The sequence below is a fragment of the Hyperolius riggenbachi genome, chromosome 8 (assembly GCF_040937935.1).
Source record: "Hyperolius riggenbachi isolate aHypRig1 chromosome 8, aHypRig1.pri, whole genome shotgun sequence".
Lineage (NCBI taxonomy): Eukaryota > Metazoa > Chordata > Amphibia > Anura > Hyperoliidae > Hyperolius > Hyperolius riggenbachi.
The window spans coordinates 45,969,431-45,988,947 of NC_090653.1; the positions used below are offsets into that span (position 1 = coordinate 45,969,431).

Sequence of the window (19,517 nt, forward strand, 5' to 3'; positions counted from 1 at the left end):
AAGTAGCTGTTATATCAAACTAACTTGCAGCACTAGGCACTTTCAGATACATTGTATCTTATAGAATGGTTATTATTGGTATAAGGCCTGATACAACTGCTGATGAAATATTGATATATGTTAAAAAAGGATGTAATACAGATAGAATGCATGATGCAAAAACAAATCTACAAATTTAAAGTATATGCCAGTAAATCTCTGACTTTTAAATGGAAAATGAAAAATGTCATTTGTGTACATGTGAGTCTTAGAAATATGTATATACAGTGGGGTGCGAAAGTATGGGCAACCTTGTTAATCGTCATGATTTTCCTGTATAAATCATTGGTTGTTACAATAAAAAATGTCAGTTAACTATATCATATAGGAGACACACTCAGTGATATTTGAGAAGTGAAATGAAGTTTATTGGATTTACAGAAAGTGTGCAATAATTGTTTAAACAAAATTAGGCAGGTGCATGAATTTAGGCACCACTAAAAATAAATGAATTCAATATTTAGTAGATCCTCCTTTTGCAGAAATTACAGCCTCTAAACTCTTCCTGTAGGTTCCAATGAGGGTCTGGATTCTGGTTGAAGGTATTTTTGACCATTCCTCTTTACAAAACCTTTTTAGTTCATTCAGGTTTGATGGCTTCCGAGCATGGACAGCTCTCTTTAACTCACACCACAGATTTTCAATTATATTCAGGTCTGGGGACTAAGATGGCCATACCAGAACATTGTACTTGTTCCTCTGCATGAATGCCTTAGTGGTTTTTGAGCAGTGTTTAGGGTCTTTGTCTTGTTGAAAGATCCAGCCCCGGCGCAGCTTCTGCTTTGTCAATGGTTCCTGTACATTGGTCTCCAGAATCTGCTGATACTGAGTGGAATCCATGTGTCCCTCAACTTTGACAAGATTCCCTGCACTGGCCACACAGCCCTACAGCATGATGGAACCACCACCATATTTTACTGTAGGTAGCAGGTGTTTTTTTCTTGGAATGCTGTGTTATTTTTCCTCCATGCATAACACCCCTTGTTATGCCCAAATAACTCAATTTTAGTTTCAGCAGTCCACAGCACTTTATTCCAAAATGAAGCTGGCTAGTCCAAATGTGCTTTAGCATACCTCAAGCGGCTCTGTTTGTGCTGTGGGAGAAGAAAAGGCTTACTCTGCATCACTCTCACATACAGCATCTCCTTGTGTAAAGTGCGCCAAATGGTTAAACGATGCACAGTAACTCCATCTTCAGCAAGATAATGTTGTATGTCTTTGGTGGTGGTCTGTGGGTAGACTCTGACTGTTCTCACCATTCGTTGCTTCTATCTATCCGAGATTTTTCTTGGTCTGCCACTTCGAGCCTAAACTTGAACTGATCCTGTGGTCTTCCATTTCCTCAATATGTTCCTAACTGTGGAAAAAGACAGCTGAAATCTCTGAGACAGCTTTCTGTATCCTTCCCCTAACCCATGATGGTGAACAATCTTTGTCTTCAGGTCATTTGAGAGTTGTTTTGAGACCCCCATGTTGCTACTCTTCAGAGAAAATTAAAAGAGAAGGGAAACTTACAATTGACCCCCTTAAATACTCTTTCTCATAATTGGATTCACCTGTGTATGTAGGTCAGAGGTCACTGAGCGTACCAAGCCAATTTGAGTTCCAATAATTAGTTCTAAAGGTTTTGAAATTAATAAAATGACAACAGTGCCCACATTTATGCACATGCCTAATTTTATTTAAACAATTATTCTGTAATTCCAATAAACTTCATTTCACTTCTCAAATATTACTGTGTGTGTCTCCTGTATGATATATTTAACTGACATTTTTTATCGTAACAACCAACGATTTATACAGGAAAATCGTGATAATTAACAAGGTTGCCCAAACTTTCGCATCCCACTGTATGTATCATGTAGTTTATGTATCATAGTCTAGGAGCAATTTTTTTAGGGGGATGCCAATTATCTGTATGTTTTTGGGTTGTGGGAGGAAACCATAGAGTCTGGAGGAAACTCACACAGACACAGAGGGAACATACAAACTCCATGCAGATAGTGCCCCAGCTGGGATTTGGATCGAGGAACCAGCGCTGCAAGGCGAGAGAGCTAACCACTACGCAACCATGCTGCCCACCACCGGCTTACTACACCAGACTTACTACACCATATGAATTCTGAAAAATTGATTCCCAGGAAAAAAAAAAAGAACTTAAAAAAAAGAAAGAAGAGCCATCAAGAATCTCATAAATAACAGTAAGGGCCAGTGCACGCCAAAAACCTCTAGCAGATCCGCGAACGCTAGCAGTTTTTGAAGAGGTTTTCAGAGCGATTCTAGGCATGTATAGAGAGATTTTCTAAACATGCCTAGTGTTTTTTGCAGCGTTTTTGTGTAGCAGATTTCATATATTGTTACAGTAAAGCTGTAACTGAACAGCTTCTGTAACAAAAACGCCTGCAAAACCGCTCTGATCTGTCATTTTTCAGAGCGGTTTTCCACTTTAATATACTTTATATTGAGGCAGAAATGCCTCAGAAAACCGCAAAATGCTGCAGGACCTGAGTTTACGTTTGGGTAAAAATGAACCGCTGTGGTGTGCACCAGCCCATTCACTTTCATTAGTCAAGCGGTTTTCCCCCCGCAAGCGTTTTAAGAACCACTCTTGGTGTGCACCAGCCCTGACATAATAATTAGACCAGCGGATAAGAGAGGAGGGAAAGTGCTCACTAATAAAGCATAATATATGGAGGAGGAAAAGTACAGTACGTCTTACAAAATGTTGAATACTATGAAATAATAACTGAAGACCCATCAAAAGAATTTTAAAGAAGAACTGAAGAATAGAATAGAAGAAGCAGTGGCATAGCTAAGGAGCTGTGGGCCCCGATGCAAGTTTTACATTGGGGCCCCCCAAGCACTCTATACGTAACAATTGATACGGCGCACCAAAACCTGCCAATGGCAACTACAGTGTCAGAGGTGCAAGAAGGGGATGGGGAAGAGCTTCATTAGTCAAGCGGTTTTCCCCCCGCAAGCGTTTTAAGAACCACTCTTGGTGTGCACCAGCCCTGACATAATAATTAGACCAGCGGATAAGAGAGGAGGGAAAGTGCTCACTAATAAAGCATAATATATGGAGGAGGAAAAGTACAGTACGTCTTACAAAATGTTGAATACTATGAAATAATAACTGAAGACCCATCAAAAGAATTTTAAAGAAGAACTGAAGAATAGAATAGAAGAAGCAGTGGCATAGCTAAGGAGCTGTGGGCCCCGATGCAAGTTTTACATTGGGGCCCCCCAAGCACTCTATACGTAACAATTGATACGGCGCACCAAAACCTGCCAATGGCAACTACAGTGTCAGAGGTGCAAGAAGGGGATGGGGAAGAGCTTGTTAATGATTACCACTATACAAAGTATCTATAGAAGTGATTATCATGAGCACAGGACCAATAAAGAGCTATTACTGTGTTTGAAGGAGGGCCCCTCGGGGCCCCTCTGGTCCAAGGGCCCTGATGCGGTCGCAACCTCTACAACCCCTATTGCTACACCCCTGAGAAGAAGCATACATGGAAGATATTTGTAAGAACGAGAAAAAATACATTCTTATAAAAAACACGAAGGAACCTATTTTCTACTGAAAATTCATAAATGACTAGAAAAGTCGCCATGTAGGCCCATTATCATAGTCATTTCATCCATTACTTAACGACTTTCAGAAATAATAGATAAACATTTACAGAAGTATGTCCTAAGGCCCGGTTCACACTTGCGGTGGCCCTCCGGAATCGCCGTGCCGGAGCCGCACCGCCTGCAGAACGGACGGACGGACGCACGGCATAGCAATTAAAGCCTATGCGTCCGTTCACATGGGTCCGTTCTGCAGAACCGGAGCCGGACCGGATCCGGGCCGGATCCGGACTCCGTTCCAACATGCGCTATTTTTTCATCCGGCCCCTCCGGCAGCCGTATCCGGCCGGACTGCACCATCCGGCCGGACTGCACCATCCGGCCAATACAAACAAATGGGAACCGGAGGCCGCACAACACACTGGCTGAGAAATCCGGATGTTCTACCCCACTTCCTATGCGGATTTTTGCGGCGATATTGGCTGGGGACACATGGGCAAGCATTTTGGAGTGGAGCAGCACGAGCTGGAGATGTTGGCAGGATGTTGGCAGCATTTCGGAGGTGGAGGTGAGTGCTAAACAGCAGAGGGCCTGATTCCACAGGTCCCCCTTCTGCTGACCTCCCAGACCCCAACATTTTTTTTTTTTTTTTACGTTAACTTTGCCAAACGGATCCGGATCGCATCCTGATTACCACCTGATGCAACCTGACCGGATCCGGATCGGATCCGGATCAGAACCGTACGGTTCCGATCCGGATCCGGTCCGGATCCGGTCAGGTCATCCGGTCCGTTTGGCAAACAACCGCTAATGTGAACCGGGCCTAAATCTACCGACTTACCCAAAAGACTCATCTCATCTGATCTCTCGAATCCAGAACCATGAATGGTCTTCCAAAAATAGATGGGCAACATTTGATGTGAGTGCACTTTATTTTGAAACAGTAAAATCCCTTTATAGAAAACTCCAAGGAACCAGGCCAAGTGGTTTACTATATCAGTAAAATAGTCATACTCAAGCACATAAAGTGTACTATAGTACTGGATCTTAATTCAGTTAATAATTGGGAGTCATCTTTTCTTTTCAATGCTTCAGCAAGCGAGCACAGACAGCATCTAGATCAAAATGCTTAGTTCTCAATATGCAGTCATTTGCATGCAATAATCAGGCAACAGCTTGCACAGGAAGTATAGGTCTCACCAGTTAATGCAGGTACGGTACTGATAGTGTGCTCCACCGTCCACATGTCTGTGCACTCTGGATGATGCTGTAGCATTGCAGCCCTGCACGAGCAAGTCACAGATGACAGGCAATTCCCTCAGTAATCAGGCAGCAATTTACACAGGAAGTATAGGTCTCTCCAGTAGATGTTTCTTGTGGTGTTTAGCACAGAGCCGGTGCCCAGAGTAACATGCAAATAGCGAGCAGGTTACAAGTGGCTGCCAGCCTGCTCACCAACCACGGCCCATGGGTCTCTGGCTGACGTATAAAGCATGCAATCCGCCCACTTTCCCTTAAAGCCGGATACAGAGTACTGCAAGGGCCAAAAACAAGTTTACTATAACAGAAGTTCTATTATATCTGGGTTTACTATACCAGGAGTTACTCCCATATACTTAGCGTATATTCCGGCGTATAAGATGACTAGGTGTATAAGATGACCCCCAACTTTTCCAGTTAAAATATACATTTTGGGATATATTCGCCCTATAAGACTACCCTTCTTGACTCTTGGACATTTGTATACTGTACTGTATGTACTGGTGCTATACTGTATAAACAGGTACAGATACTGGTGCTGTACTGTATGTGGTATCCAGTATACAACAATCAGCCAATCACGGCAAGCGATGTACCTTACCAGCGATTGGCTGGTTTTGTATACAAAGCTTTCCCAGTGAGGTGCCCCCTCACCTCGTCATCGGAACCGCGTTAAGTCACTTCCTTCCAGGAATCCTGGTGAGTGGATTTTCTTCTACCATACTTGTACAGCACCACCCTTATTGCTTTCATACGCTTACTATATGCACTATATGCAGCAACGCATCGAAAGTTTCAGCACCCACCCTATAAGACGACACCCGGCGTATAAGACAACCCCTGACTTTTGAGAAGATTTTCTTGGGTTAAAAAGTAGTCTGATATTATTATTATTTTTTATTTATATAGCGCCAACATATTCCGCAGCGCTTTACAAAGCACAATAAGACGACAAGGGGAACATAGATACTCTAACAAAATGTACAACAGAGTTCCAAGCAGCACAAATATTGTGACAAAACCAGTAAACATTAGGAGGAGGACCCTGCCCTTGCGAGCTTATAATCTAATGGGTAGTGGGGGACACACTAGGTAAGGGGGTGGAGGATGGATGAGGCAGTGACCTTTTGCCTCTGATTACATTGTGTCAGATAAGTAAATAAGGGCTATAGAATGTTATAAGCTTGTCAGAAAAGGTGTGTTTTAAGAGTGCGTTTGAATATGTCCAGGTTTGGAGCATGACGTACAGGCTGTGGAAGAGAGTTTCAGATTTACGGTATATTGCCAGAATATACAGTATATTGACACTTGGCTGGGGTCTAGACATCTAGTTCACTAAAAGTGTTACTATATTAGAGTTTATTATAACAATATTATACTGTATCAACCGCAAAGTGGGCGTAGGGGCTGTCTCCCATTTTTTTATACCGGGACATGAAAGTACTAGAGAAATAGAAGGATTTTATAGTAAAAGCAATAGACTTCATTTTAGAGCATAATATTTTTACATTTAATGATTTAATTTTTAGACATACTAGGGGTACTGTAATGGGTTCTTATTTTGCCCCTAGCTAGGCAAAATGAACAATGGGTCTTTTTGAAGAGCTGATGCTGTCGGAAAACACCCCTTTTCATTTGCACATTATTTTTTATTGGAAGTACATTAATGATCTTTATTTTTATTTGGAAAGGGGGACGAAGATTTGATCAAAGATTTTAACAAATATCTTAATAATAATCAATACAGCCTAAAGGTGGCCAACTGGCCATACATCAGGTGACTTGGCCGCCGATCGACCATCCTATTCTATTGTTATAATAGAATTGGATGAAAATCGGTGCCGCCAAGTGCATGCCCAAGCGACCAATTTCAGGTTAAAAAAGAAAGAAAAAAGTAGTTTGCCGCCAGATGTTGATGATGCTGCATGACCTTGGCGTCATTAACACCAATTGCCGGGGAATATTTCACTATCAGAGGTACAAGACGAGGGATCAGCATGCCAATGGTGAGTATAAGCCGACTCAATTATAAGACTCCCCCATGAGCGTGATGCAGAGTCCGCATTGGAAGCTAGGCTTCAGCTTTCAATCAGGACAGTTTCTAGGATAAATTGCACCCAGGGCGAGGGAGTAAAAACTGCACCCCACTCAAGAACATTATTTTTGATGGTGTATAGGTGCCTCAGTATAGGAAGCCAGGTACAGTTGTCCCTAGTATAGGTAGCCTGGTCTAGGTGTTCCCCAGTACAGGAAGCCAGGTACAGGTGTGCCCAGTATAGGTAGCCAGTTCACCAGTATAGGAAGCCAGGTACAGGTGTGCCCAGTATAGGCAGCCAGTTCACCAGTATAGGAAGCCAGGTACAGGTGTGCCCAGTATAGGTAGCCAGTTAACCAGTATAGGAAGCCAGGTACAGGTGTGCCCAGTATAGGTAGCCAGTTCACCAGTATAGGAAGCCAGGTACATGTGTGGCCAGTATAGGTAGCCAGGTTTAGGTGTTATCTCAGTATAGGAAGCCAGGTACAGGTGTGGCCAGTATAGGTAGCCAGGTTTAGGTGTTATCCCAGTATAGGAAGCCAGGTACATGTGTGGCCAGTATAGGTAGCCAGGTTTAGGTGTTATCCCAGTATAGGAAGCCAGGTACATGTGTGGCCAGTATAGGTAGCCAAGTTTAGGTGTTATCCCAGTATAGGAAGCCAGGTACAGGTGTGCCCAGTATAGGTAGCCAGGTTTAGGTGTTCCCCAGTATAGGTAGCCAGGTAAAGGTGTGGCCAGAATAGGTAGCCAGGTTTAGATGTTATCTCAGTATAGGAAGCCAGGTACAGGTGTGGCCAGTATAGGTAGCCAGGTTTAGATGTTATCTCAGTATAGGAAGCCAGGTACATGTGTGGCCAGTATAGGTAGCCAGGTTTAGGTGTTATCCCAGTATAGGAAGCCAGGTACAGTTGTGGCCAGTATAGGTAGCCAGGTTTAAGTGTTATCCCAGTATAGGAAGCCAGGTACATGTGTGTCCAGTATAGGTAGCCAGGTTTAGGTGTTATCCCAGTATAGGAAGCCAGGTACAGGTGTGGCCAGTATAGGTAGCCAGGTACAGGTGTGGCCAGTATAGGTAGCCAGGTTTAGGTGTTATCCCGGTATAGGAAGTCAGGTACAGGTGTGGCCAGTATAGGAAGCCAGGTTTAGGCGATCCCACTGTTGTAACTTCAGCTTTTCGGAGGGTGATCATTATCTGGTCTGAGCTGCTCTGAATGAACAAACCATTTGCCACTTGGCACATATGTGAGAAAAGTGTGTCTGTACTTTTAAACAATCTCTATTAAACGTCATCCTCTGTAATAAAGCGCTACGGAAAATAAAATGTCTGTACTATATTAGTACTAAATAATAATAATGATATATATATATATATATATATATATATGTAATAATTGCATTTTTGTGATATGCGGGAAAAAAAAGTATGTCTTAAGTAGGACATTGAGGATGGTTAGATGTGGTGGTTGTGTTGAGTATGAGACATGAGTGGGTAAGTGTTCTATTCTTGAAATAGAAAAAAATCAATTAACCCTTCGCACACTCACATGCAAATGTTCAAACAAATGCATTCACAGATTTACTCATCCAGGCACAACTGTTATCCCTACAGCTAAATTAAAAGCCAGGGTTTTAGTTCACAGAAGAATGCATTCTTATGCTTAGTCACCTATACTGCGTAGAAGTACCCAGGTAAACATAGGTGTCCTAACTCTGGCCCTGTAACATGCATAGTGCCGACATGCAAACACATTCATTGCATCAAACCTATCAATGGATTAGGAGCACACATCCTAACTTCCTCTCCTGGGAAAGACAGTGCATCTTACCAATCATTGACCCCTGTGGCTAGGGTCCAATTCGGTGCATTCCCCCTTCCCCTGTATGTTTGTCAGCATGCAGACAGCTTATGCTGGTGTATGCGCATGGTGCACATGGACACATAATGTTAGCTCCCTTGTGCGATTGGTAAGATGCACTGTCTTTCCCAGGAGAGGAAGTTAGGATGTGTGCTCCTAATCCATTGATAGGTTTGATGCAATGAATGTGTTTGCATGTCTGCACTATGCATGTTACAGGGCCAGAGTTAGGACACCTATGTTTACCTAGGTACTTCTACGCAGTATAGGTGACTAAGCATAAGAATGCATTCTTCTGTGAACTAAAACCCTGGCTTTTAATTTAGCTGTAGGGATAACAGTTGTGCCTGGATGAGTAAATCTGTGAATGCATTTGTTTGAACATTTGCATGTGAGTGTGCGAAGGGTTAATTGATTTTTTTTCTGTTTCTAGCCACACCCCCTTCAGCACCTCCCTTTCCCTAATAATTTATTTAATGTCCTAACTAGAGGCGATGTGCCTGGATATATGTATGTCTATTCTTGAAATATTGATGGATATATACTGTTTAATGTCCTCATAAGCAGGGAGACAATAGATTTAATGATTTTGTACAGCAAAAGGAAAACTTGTTTGAAACAGCTACAATGAGGTGCTTTGTAGAACATTACATATGCTAAATGAAGCTCAGCCGTGGCGTCCAATCACAACCCACCTCTAATGAGACCCCGGCGTGTACAGCAGCCGCCAACCCCTACAGCCAGCGATCTGCATGGTGGATTGATTCAACTGAGCAATGGCTGAGGGCACTGTTCTCTCCACTCACCCTGTTGCTGCATGACATCACTCACTCCCTGCTCTGTTGGCACTCCGCATAGCCACAGAGCAGGCTAGCGATGTGACTGTACAGTGTCGGCCCTGCAGTGTCGCCCAAGAGATCAAGAACCAATCCCTGCCAGATGACATGCCTCGTATGTGTGTACAAGGCTTAAAGGACAACTGAAGCAAGAGGGACATGGAGGCTGCCATATTTATGTATTTTTAAAGTGGACCTGAACTCTTGCACAGGACAAAAGGAAAACAGAGAGAAATGCACCCTGTATGTATTTATAGAGTTTAGCCCGTCTAATTCCCCTAAGTAGTTATTTGATCTCTCCCCTGTGTCACATGACAGCCACAGCAAAGATGGCAGAAAAGCTCATTTGAAAGTACAGGCTTACTTAACTTGTCCTTTAAAGAGTAATCCATAAACTAAAAAAAAGCTCAAACCTCCTTTATCTAGTGGCAGCTGTTTCCAGTGCAGTCCATATAACCTAGCTGATGAGGTACATTACGTGCATACACATGAAATCAGTGACCATGTCTGAAAGTAGCACAGTGGTTAGCACTCTTGCCTTGCAGTGATGGGTCCTCGGTTGGAATCCCAGCCAGGGCACTATCTGCCCGCAGTTAGTATGTTCTCCCTGTGTTTGCGTGGGTTTCCTCCGGGCACTCATATTTCCTCCACAAAACATACAAATAAGTTAATTGGCTTCCCTCTATCTATGATACATACATTACGTGATACATACATAGACACAATTTTAGGGTCAAGCTAATTTACTTATCTGCATGTTTTTGGGATGTGGGAGGAAACCAGACTACCTGGAGGAAACCCACACAGAAAGGGAGAGCATACAAACTCCGTGCAGATAATGCCCTGGCGGGTTTTTGAACTGGGGACCCAGTGCTGCAAGGCTAAGTGCTAACCACTACGCCACCGTGCTGCCCATTTGATCATTATGATTAAATCCGCAGGGAAAATGGAGCAACTGTATAGGACCCTTAAAGGGGTACTGAAGAGAGAGGTATATGGAGGCTGCCATGTTTATTTCCTTTTAAGCAATACCAGTTGCCTCTGCCTCCTCTGCCTCTAATACTATTAGCCATAGCCCCTGAACAAGCATGCAGCAGATCAGGTGTTTCAGACTTTAAAGTCAGATCTGACAAGACTAGCTGCATGCTTGTTTCTGGTGTTATTCAGATACTACTGCAGAGAAATAGACCAGCAGGCAGGGCCGGGCCGAGGCATAGGCTGGAGAGGCTCCAGCCTCAGGGCGCAGTGTAGGAGGGGGCGCACAATTCATTCAGCTGTCATTCCTAATTGTGTTTGAAGCAGAAAGAAATAAGAAAAGGAGATGCATGGAAGTGACTACAAGCCAGATAACTAGAGATTAAGGTGTTGGGGGCTCTAGGGCACCTTAGTCTAATAGCAATCAGTGTGTGACGACTGGGGTCGGAGGGATAGGGGAGCGCACTTTGGTGTCTCAGCCTTGGGTGCTGGAGGACCTTGTCCCGGCTCTGCCAGCAGGGCTGCCAGGCAACTGGTATTGATTAAAAGGAAATAAATATGGCAGCCTCCGTATACCTCTTACTTCAGTTCCCCTTTAAGTCACAATCTGATCGTTTGTTAAGATGGTATACTCATCTATAGTGATGGTCTTGTCTAGGAGAACTAAAGGAGAACCATAATTATTTTGAATTTTAAATAGTGCTGACATCTTCCACAGCGCTGTACAGAGTATATTGTCTTGTCCCTCAGAGGAGCTCACAATCTAATTCCTCCCATAGTCATATGTCTATGTATGTATTGTGTAGTGTATGTATTGTAGTCCAGGGCCAATTCAGGGGGAAGCCAATTAACTTAACTGTATGTTTTTAGGACGTGGGAGGAAACTGGAGTGCCCGGAGGAAACCCATGCGGACACAGGGAGAACATACAAACTCTGTGCAGATAGTGACCTGGCTGGGATTAGTCTGGTCAGCTTACAGATATGTCAGAGTAACCAAGTAGCTCGGGGGGAACCCAAGAAGGCAAATTACACCAAGCATTGCTTTTTTGTAGGAGAGCTTTTCTTTTAGCCTTCTATACATTCCTAGTGGTTTGGGTCACCCCAAGCTGCTTGGTTACTCCGAAACAGGCTGTCTACATGAGGGTTTGATATGGCTGTGTAAAATGTAAAGCTATAGACTTGCTATACACCAGTGGTTCTGGATGCTAGCCCGGCTTACAGGGGCATACAGAGATAATTTGCATACTCTTTAGTGGTGCAATGGTAACCACAAATGTTCACTATAAGCTGAATTATTGCAAGTTTCCTTCTGTTTTAAGAAGGCAAATCACACCTGATAGATATGTAAGTCTCTGATTCGCTAGTCATGATCATGTGGTAAAGCAGGATGTGATCACAGCAAATAAGAGTTTTGCAAATCTATCAGCTGATCAAAGAAATCACATGCTTCTCCATGAGTTCTAGACATGACTGTCATCTACAGTGATCATCAGGTGCGTTTCTAGGTTCCTGGGAGATCCGGGGCACGAAAAATAGGCGTGACCATGCCGTGTAGAGTGGGCGTTGTCATAGGTGGGGCCAAATGTACATGAACATAGCAGCGGTGCAACTTCAATATATTCAATAGGCAGTATTTCACATATACAAGCCCCTCACCTGGCTTCTGTCTTGCCTTTAGCTGGCTGGCCTGTGTGCTGTACTCGGCTGGCGGTTATGCTGTGCTGACCTTAAGGCGAGGGGGAGCAGGCAGTTAAAAACTCACCTTCCTTCCGATCGACGAAGGCAGCTTCCATATGCTTCCGACTTCCTCTTTCGGCGTCCCTCGCATTGGTAACAGTGCCCCCTGTGATGTCATCACAGGGGGCGCTGTAACCAAGGTGACGGACGCCGGTGGGAGGAAGTCGGAAGCACATGGAAGCTGTGCCTGCGGCGATCGGAGGTGAGTTTTTAACTGCCCGCTCCCCCTCGCAGCTCCGCCTAGTGCCCCCTGCTGCCACTCAATCGATCTGGGACACCATGGCAACAGGTTCCAGGCCGGTGCCCCGGATCAAAGGCCCTAGCGACGCCTCTGGTGATCATGATTAAAGTAAACTTGAGATGAGGAATAAAAAAAGTTTTATACATACCAGGGGCTTCCTCCAGCCCTCAGGCTAATCAGTCCCTTGCCATCCTCCCCCGCCTCCTGAATACTCCAGTTGGCAACCCAGTAATCTCACAAGTTAGGGCGTACTGCGTATGCGTAGCCCGGCCGCATGCACACATCCCGTCGCCGGAAGAGTTCTGCGTCTGTGCACATGCACCATCTTGCAAGATTACCAGGTACCTAGCGGACAATTATAAATAATTGATGAATTAAGGTCTAATTCAGCGTGTATATTGTGCAGGTACCAGCACTGGTAATAAAGACAAAAAACCAAACATTAGAAAGAGGACCGCTAACCAGTATATGCTGCTCAAAACTGCACTTTATTAGCACAATAAATAGAAAAATATACACACTTTAAATGCAAAGAAATGTCAGGAATAGCTGACATAACAATGTAATTGCTGTGCAATATATAGTGCTGCTGCTCCACGATACAGCATGGAAGAACCACCAAAAGTAAGCATATGATATTCAAAAGTCCCACTACATAGATCAATCAATAAGCAACCATGGCATAAATCTTTGATAACGCCAGCGATGCCAACACGTGAGGAGACCTGGAAAGGTAAGTATTAGGGTCAATAACCACTCACAGTAATCCAAGGCTGGCGTGGTTTACATATACCAGTGGATATCTCTACCCTACTGGTCCCTCAATATTTTTAGGATTGGTGCTTCTAATGTGTCCCACTACGGATTATTATGACATAGGTTATTGAATTACATCATTACAATGTCTGGTGGTTTATATTTTTGATCATATTGGTTATGCCTGCCTGTGCCCTCCGTGAGTGGTTATGACCTTAATGTTTTACTATCTACAGGTCTCCTCGCGAATACATATACAGACATCACCAAGATATAATTGATAGGCAGTTTTTTGGACTTAAATACCTATGTGGAACTTTGGCCACGCCAGCCTTGGATTACTGTGAGTGGTTATTGACCCTAATACTTACCTTTCCAGGTCTCCTCACGTGTTGGCATCGCTGGCGTTATCAAAGATTTATGCCATGGTTGCTTATTGATTGATCTATGTAGTGGGACTTTTGAATATCATATGCTTACTTTTGGTGGTTCTTCCACGCTGTATCGTGGAGCAGCAGCACTATATATATATTGCACAGCAATTACATTGTTATGTCAGCTATTCCTGACATTTCTTTGCATTTAAAGTGTGTATATTTTTCTATTTATTGTGCTAATAAAGTGCAGTTTTGAGCAGCATATACTGGTTAGCGGTCCTCTTTCTAATGTTTGGTACCTAGCGGACAATTCATGCAGCAGAGAAGGATGGCAATGGACCGATCAGCCTGAAGGGGGCTGGAGGAAGCCCCAGGTAAGTATAAAACTTGTTTTTATTCTCATCTCAGGTACCCTTTTAAAATAATATCTAGATCAGATCATTTTAAGAGACAAAGATGAGTAATGTCCACATCTAGGCACTTCTGGAAGTTTTGACTGGGTGTCCTGTTAATATTTGAACCAGTTGTGGGAACAGAAAATGTATTAACACAGCCCTAACGACCAGGCAAGCTCTGAGGCAGGGGTCACACTTACCGGCTTTCGTACGCGTTTTCTGCACAGAAAAACTGACTTCAACTGAGAACTCATATTAATCAATGAGCTAGGTCACACTTTAATGCAGATTTCGCATGCAGAAAAAAAACTGACATCTTGCGCAATTTGTCAGTTTTCTCTATAAATTACATTAGCTGTTGTAAGGTAGAGGTCACATTTGTCTTTCAGTTTTCTGAAAAATGTAGAAACTGAAAGACAAGTGTGACCCCTGAGAGTACCAATATGGCCGCACAGTGTGAGCTTTGCGTTCCAAGCCTCGTTCTGACGCCCGCACGTTTCAGGACAACAAACAATCTGATTGCTGGAAGGTAGCTCGTCCCGTCTGCTATTGGCTCAGGAAGGCTTCCACATCCCCGCCTTCCCCAGCATCCCAGCTAACCGCTCTCTTGCTGCCTGAGAGCCCGCCCTCCCAATCAGAGGGCCTGGAATGTGGTGTCGTCAGCGGGCTACGTTGTGCGGCCTCCTTACTCCATCTTGTCATCTTCCCCCTCCCCTATCGTACGCCAAGGCAGAAGGGGGGGAAAGACAATCCGCCGCCATCCTCCTCCCGGCAGCCTTCCCCCATCCCGAAAACCCGCTCATCGGAACCCCCTCACCCGGCGCGTCGAGCCCAGGTGGGTATGGGGCGCGGGCTTTGTACCCCTCCTCCGATGTCCCCCGCTGCTGAGGGACACAGCCAAGACGTAGTGCCGCCATTTTGTTTTCTGCTCAGTCCCCTGCATCCTAATCTCCCCTCTAACCCCATCATACGCACCCCTGGTGAGGACGGTCACCTGTCTGTGGGGCCGCTGGAGGCACATTAACCCTTTCTGTGTGTTATTAATTATCCCCTCCCCCTTCTTCTCCCTCCCCCATCATTTCCATCATCACTAATACTAGTGGTACCCTGATAGTAGTACTGCTGCATCCCCTTCCTCCCTGACTACTTCCCTATTATCTCCAGCCAGGGCATAGACGTTTACTAGTGGTACCCTGATCATAGTACTGCATCCCCTGCCTCCCTGGCTACTTCTCTAATACCTCCAGCAAGTGCTTAGACTAATACTAGTGGTACCCTGAATGTAGTACTGCTGCATCCCCTGCCTCCTTCCCTATTACCTCCAGCCAGGGCATAGGCTAATACTAGTGGTACCCTGATAGTACTGCTGTATCCCCTGCCTCCCTGGCTACTTCCCCATTACCTCCAGCCAGTGCATAGACTAATACTAGTGGTACCCTGATCTTAGTACTGCATCCCCTGCCTCCCTGGCTACTTCCCTATTATCTCCAGCCAGTGCATAGACTAATACTAGTGGTACCCTGATAGTACTGCTGCATCCCCTGCCTCCCTGGCTACTTCCCTAATACCTCCAGCCAGGGCATAGACTAATACTAGTGGTACCCTGATAGTACTGCTGTATCCCCTGCCTCCCTGGCTACTTCCCCATTACCTCCAGCCAGTGCATAGACTAATACTAGTGGTACCCTGATAGTACTGCTGCATCCCCTGCCTCCTTCCCTATTACCTCCAGCCAGGGCATAGACTAATACTAGTGGTACCCTGATAGTACTGCTGTATCCCCTGCCTCCCTGGCTACTTCCCCATTACCTCCAGCCAGTGCATAGATTAATACTAGTGGTACCCTGATAGTACTGCTGCATCCCCTGCCTCCCTGGCTACTTCCCTAATACCTCCAGCCAGGGCATAGACTAATACTAGTGGTACCCTGATAGTACTGCTGTATCCCCTGCCTCCCTGGCTACTTCCCCATTACCTCCAGCCAGTGCATAGACTAATACTAGTGGTACCCTGATAGTACTGCTGCATCCCCTGCCTCCTTCCCTATTACCTCCAGCTAGGGCATAGGCTAATACTAGTGGTACCCTGAGTGTAATACTGCTGCATCCCCTGCCTCCTTCCCTATTACCTCCAGCCAGGGCATAGGCTAATACTAGTGGTACCCTGATCATAGTACTGCATCCCCTGCCTCCCTGACTACTTCCCTATTATCTCCAGCCAGGGCATAGGCTAATACTAGTGGTACCCTGAATGTAGTACTGCTGCATCCCCTGCCTCCTTCCCTATTACCTCCAGCTAGGGCATAGGCTAATACTAGTGCTACCCTGAGTGTAGTACTGCTGCATCCCCTGCCTCCTTCCCTATTACCTCCAGCCAGGGCATAGGCTAATACTAGTGGTACCCTGATTGTAGTACTGCTGCATCCCCTGGCTTAGTTCCCTATTACCTCAAGCCAGATGGCTACATAACCACTCACCCCTGCTCTGCTGCCTTATCACTATCTGGCAGTAGCATCTGTGTCTGCTTGCATGGGCTATTTACATTGCTGCTGCCTCCATGTTCAATTCTGTTAATGGTCTTTAGCATAAATATGTTCTGATCTAGTCTAAGGGCCGCCCCAGAATTGCATTGCTGTGCGATTCACAATGCGACTTTATGAGTGTTTTAAAGTCGCACAGCAAGTTCCTTTTTACCCCGAATACTGTTTGTGAAACCTCATGCGATTTTGTTTATTTCTGTTGTGCAAGAATTGAAATTGGCATGGACTGAACCAGAATGGGGCACAGGGCTAATCCTATATGGGTTGTAATAATGAATTTGCTGAAAGCTATTTGATTATTTAGTTTGTTGAAGAGAATCTGTAAGGGAAAAAAAGTGTCCCCATGGGGTACTTGCCTTGAGATGGGGAAGCCTCTGGATCCTAATGAGGCTCCCCCCCCATCCTCTTCAGACTCGGCGATCCAGCGCTGGCAGCCCCGAACATTGTGCTGCAGTACTTACCAAGCCTTGCTCCTGTGCAGCGGCAGTACGAGCTTCTCTTTGAGCTCAGGTGGAAATAGCGATCCCAATCGGGTCTGCTCTACTGTGCAGGCAGTACAGTGGAACCAATAAGGCTCTGCTATGCCCGCTGGAGCCCGAGGGGAGCTTGTACTGCTGCTGCGCAGGAGCGCGGATAGGTAAATATTGCCAGGCGCTGAAGCCCCTAATTTTGCGCTGGATTTTCGGGGGCTGAAAGTGCTGGATCCCCGAGTTTGAAATTGGATAAAGGCTTATTTCAACTGCTGTGGAATCCACATAGTTTACCAGCAAGCGATCTGAGCCTATCCCATAGGCTTGCCGGCACGGTTCAGATGGCATGCTGCAGTTTATTGCCGCATTCATTTTAATCCCTATAGCTGTGAATGGCACTGCTACAGGTATTCGGATGCGCACTTGTGTTGCTGCAAGTGCCAACGTGCGTCCCGCAAGAAGCACGCCGGCTCAGTGGCAACCAGTTCTTAGTAGTTATGTTTGGGCCCCTGCAAAATCCGGGTGCAGCTCCAGGGCTATGGAGTCGGGAGTAATTTTGGGTACCTGAAGTCGGTGGTTTCAGTAAACTGAGGAATCGGGTGATTTTTGAAACCAATCCATAGCCTTTGTAAAAATTAGACTAAGGAGTCAGAGCAATTTTGGATACCTGGAGTTGGAGTCGGGAGTTTCATAAAATGAGGAGTTGGAGTCGGAAGATTTTTGTACCGATTCCACAGCCCTGTGCAGATCTCCTGGTACTGGTTCATGCAGCACAAACACTGCCTTGATGAATTTTACATCCTAACTGATCATTGGTTGGCTCATGGTTTATGTGATGTATGCCTGATTACACATGAGGTTTTCCGGTCGCTGAATCTGTATTATTTATTAATTTTGAGGAACTGGAAGTAATGGGAACTGAACCAGAAATTTGCAGGGTGCTAGTCAGATTCAGGCAGACAGGGAATTAGTCAAGCTTTCAATTGATCTGTAGGCTTCAAACCAGATCAGTCTTCTGCAAACTTCCAGTTCAGACTCATATTTACTGTTCCTGTAGATAAGAGAAATAAAAGGACAATTACAGCTGATAGAAATTCATGCTAATGTCATTGCAATATGTATGCAGCGTGGAACTGGACCAATGCAAATCGGTTGGATTTTGGATTGGTCTATTTTTAAAGCACAACTTTAAGGCCCTTTTCCACTTGCAATTGCTAGCGTTAGCGCTAACGTTTGCGATTCAGCAATATCCTTTTTTTTCCCGGTGCTAGAGTTTGTGATTTTGCTATGCACTGCAGGGCATAGCAAAATCGCGGCAATGATCGCTCCACCACGCAATTGAGTTTGTGTGAAAATCGAATCGCGGTAGTGGAAATAACCTACCGCGATTTCTATGTTATTTAGCAAACCCTAGCGATTTTAAAATCGCTAGCGATTTGCGCTTTTGCGATTCAGCAAACGCAATCATGCTAGTGGAAAAGGGCCCTAACTGTGATGAAAAAGTGTATCTTTACTTATCTGGGGCTCCTGAAAGTCCTTCCCCTGTAGTCTTTGAGGCCCCTCAGTGTATTTGGGGTCCCCTCTGTTGTGCCTCAGGAAAATTTCTGACCTGGCTTGGTCGCGGGCTACTGGACATGTGTGGTCCTGACCGTGTGCCTCTATCAGTCGTACTCCTGCTACTAGGAGCATTTTGTACATGCACAATTTGCAAAAGAATTCTACTGTGCATGCGCAGAACACTCCTGCTGACAGGAGAATGATTGATGAAGGTGTGCTGACAGGTCAACACATGCGCAGTGGCCTGCGACCAAGCCAGATTGGAGATTCTTCTGAGGGGGCAGTGGCACAAAGGGGAACCTGGAGGACACTGAGGGGGCTTAAAGGACAAGTGAAGTGAAAGGGATATAGAGGCTGCCATATTTATTTCATTTTAAGCAATGCCAATTTCCTGCCTCTAATACTTTTAGCCATAGATCCTGAACAAGCATGCAGCTGATCAGGCGTTTCTGACATTATTGTCAGGTCTGACAAGATTATCTGCATGCTTGTTTCTAGTATTAGTCAGAAACTACTGCAGTTAAATAGATCGGCAGGGCTGCCAGGCAACTGGTATTGTTGTATTGATCCATATCGATCTCGACTCGAGTTCACTTTAAAGGGGTTCGGTGGGGGGTTGAAAATAAAACAGACACTTACCTGGGGCTTCTACCAGCCCCTGCAGGTGTAATGTCCCACGCCGTCCTCCAACGATCCGCCGTTCCCCGCCGCCGCCCCGGTCTAACGCGGCATCTCATCCAACTGCCGCGCGTTTCATCGGAAGCTTACGGCGCAGTACAAGAAAACTTCGTCCTGCGCAGTAAGCACCCCCGATGACGCGAGCGGGAGCTTGTTAGACGAATAATTGCCCGGGGCCGAGTGATC

At 45.1% G+C, this 19,517-nt stretch overlaps 2 protein-coding genes across 6 annotated transcripts in view; one reads left to right on the top strand and one right to left on the bottom strand.

Annotated features, from left to right (window-relative positions):
* Positions 1-14,586, bottom strand: part of LOC137528788 (M1-specific T cell receptor alpha chain-like) — a 98,393-nt gene extending 83,807 nt beyond the window's left edge. The window contains exon 1 of one of the 2 annotated variants that reach the window (XM_068250370.1): positions 14,541-14,586. The gene's annotated coding sequence lies outside the window, so the exon portion shown is untranslated. Of the gene's footprint in view, positions 1-14,526 lie in introns of both variants that reach the window. The other variant, XM_068250369.1, reaches the window with a different exon arrangement.
* Positions 14,587-14,705: 119 nt separating this feature from the next.
* The window catches only part of PRRC2A (proline rich coiled-coil 2A), a 120,007-nt gene continuing 115,195 nt past the window's right edge, over positions 14,706-19,517 (top strand). For 3 of the 4 annotated variants that reach the window (XM_068250360.1, XM_068250362.1, XM_068250361.1), the window contains exon 1: positions 14,706-14,922. The gene's annotated coding sequence lies outside the window, so the exon portion shown is untranslated. The remainder of the gene's footprint in view (positions 14,923-19,517) is intronic. The other variant, XM_068250363.1, reaches the window with a different exon arrangement.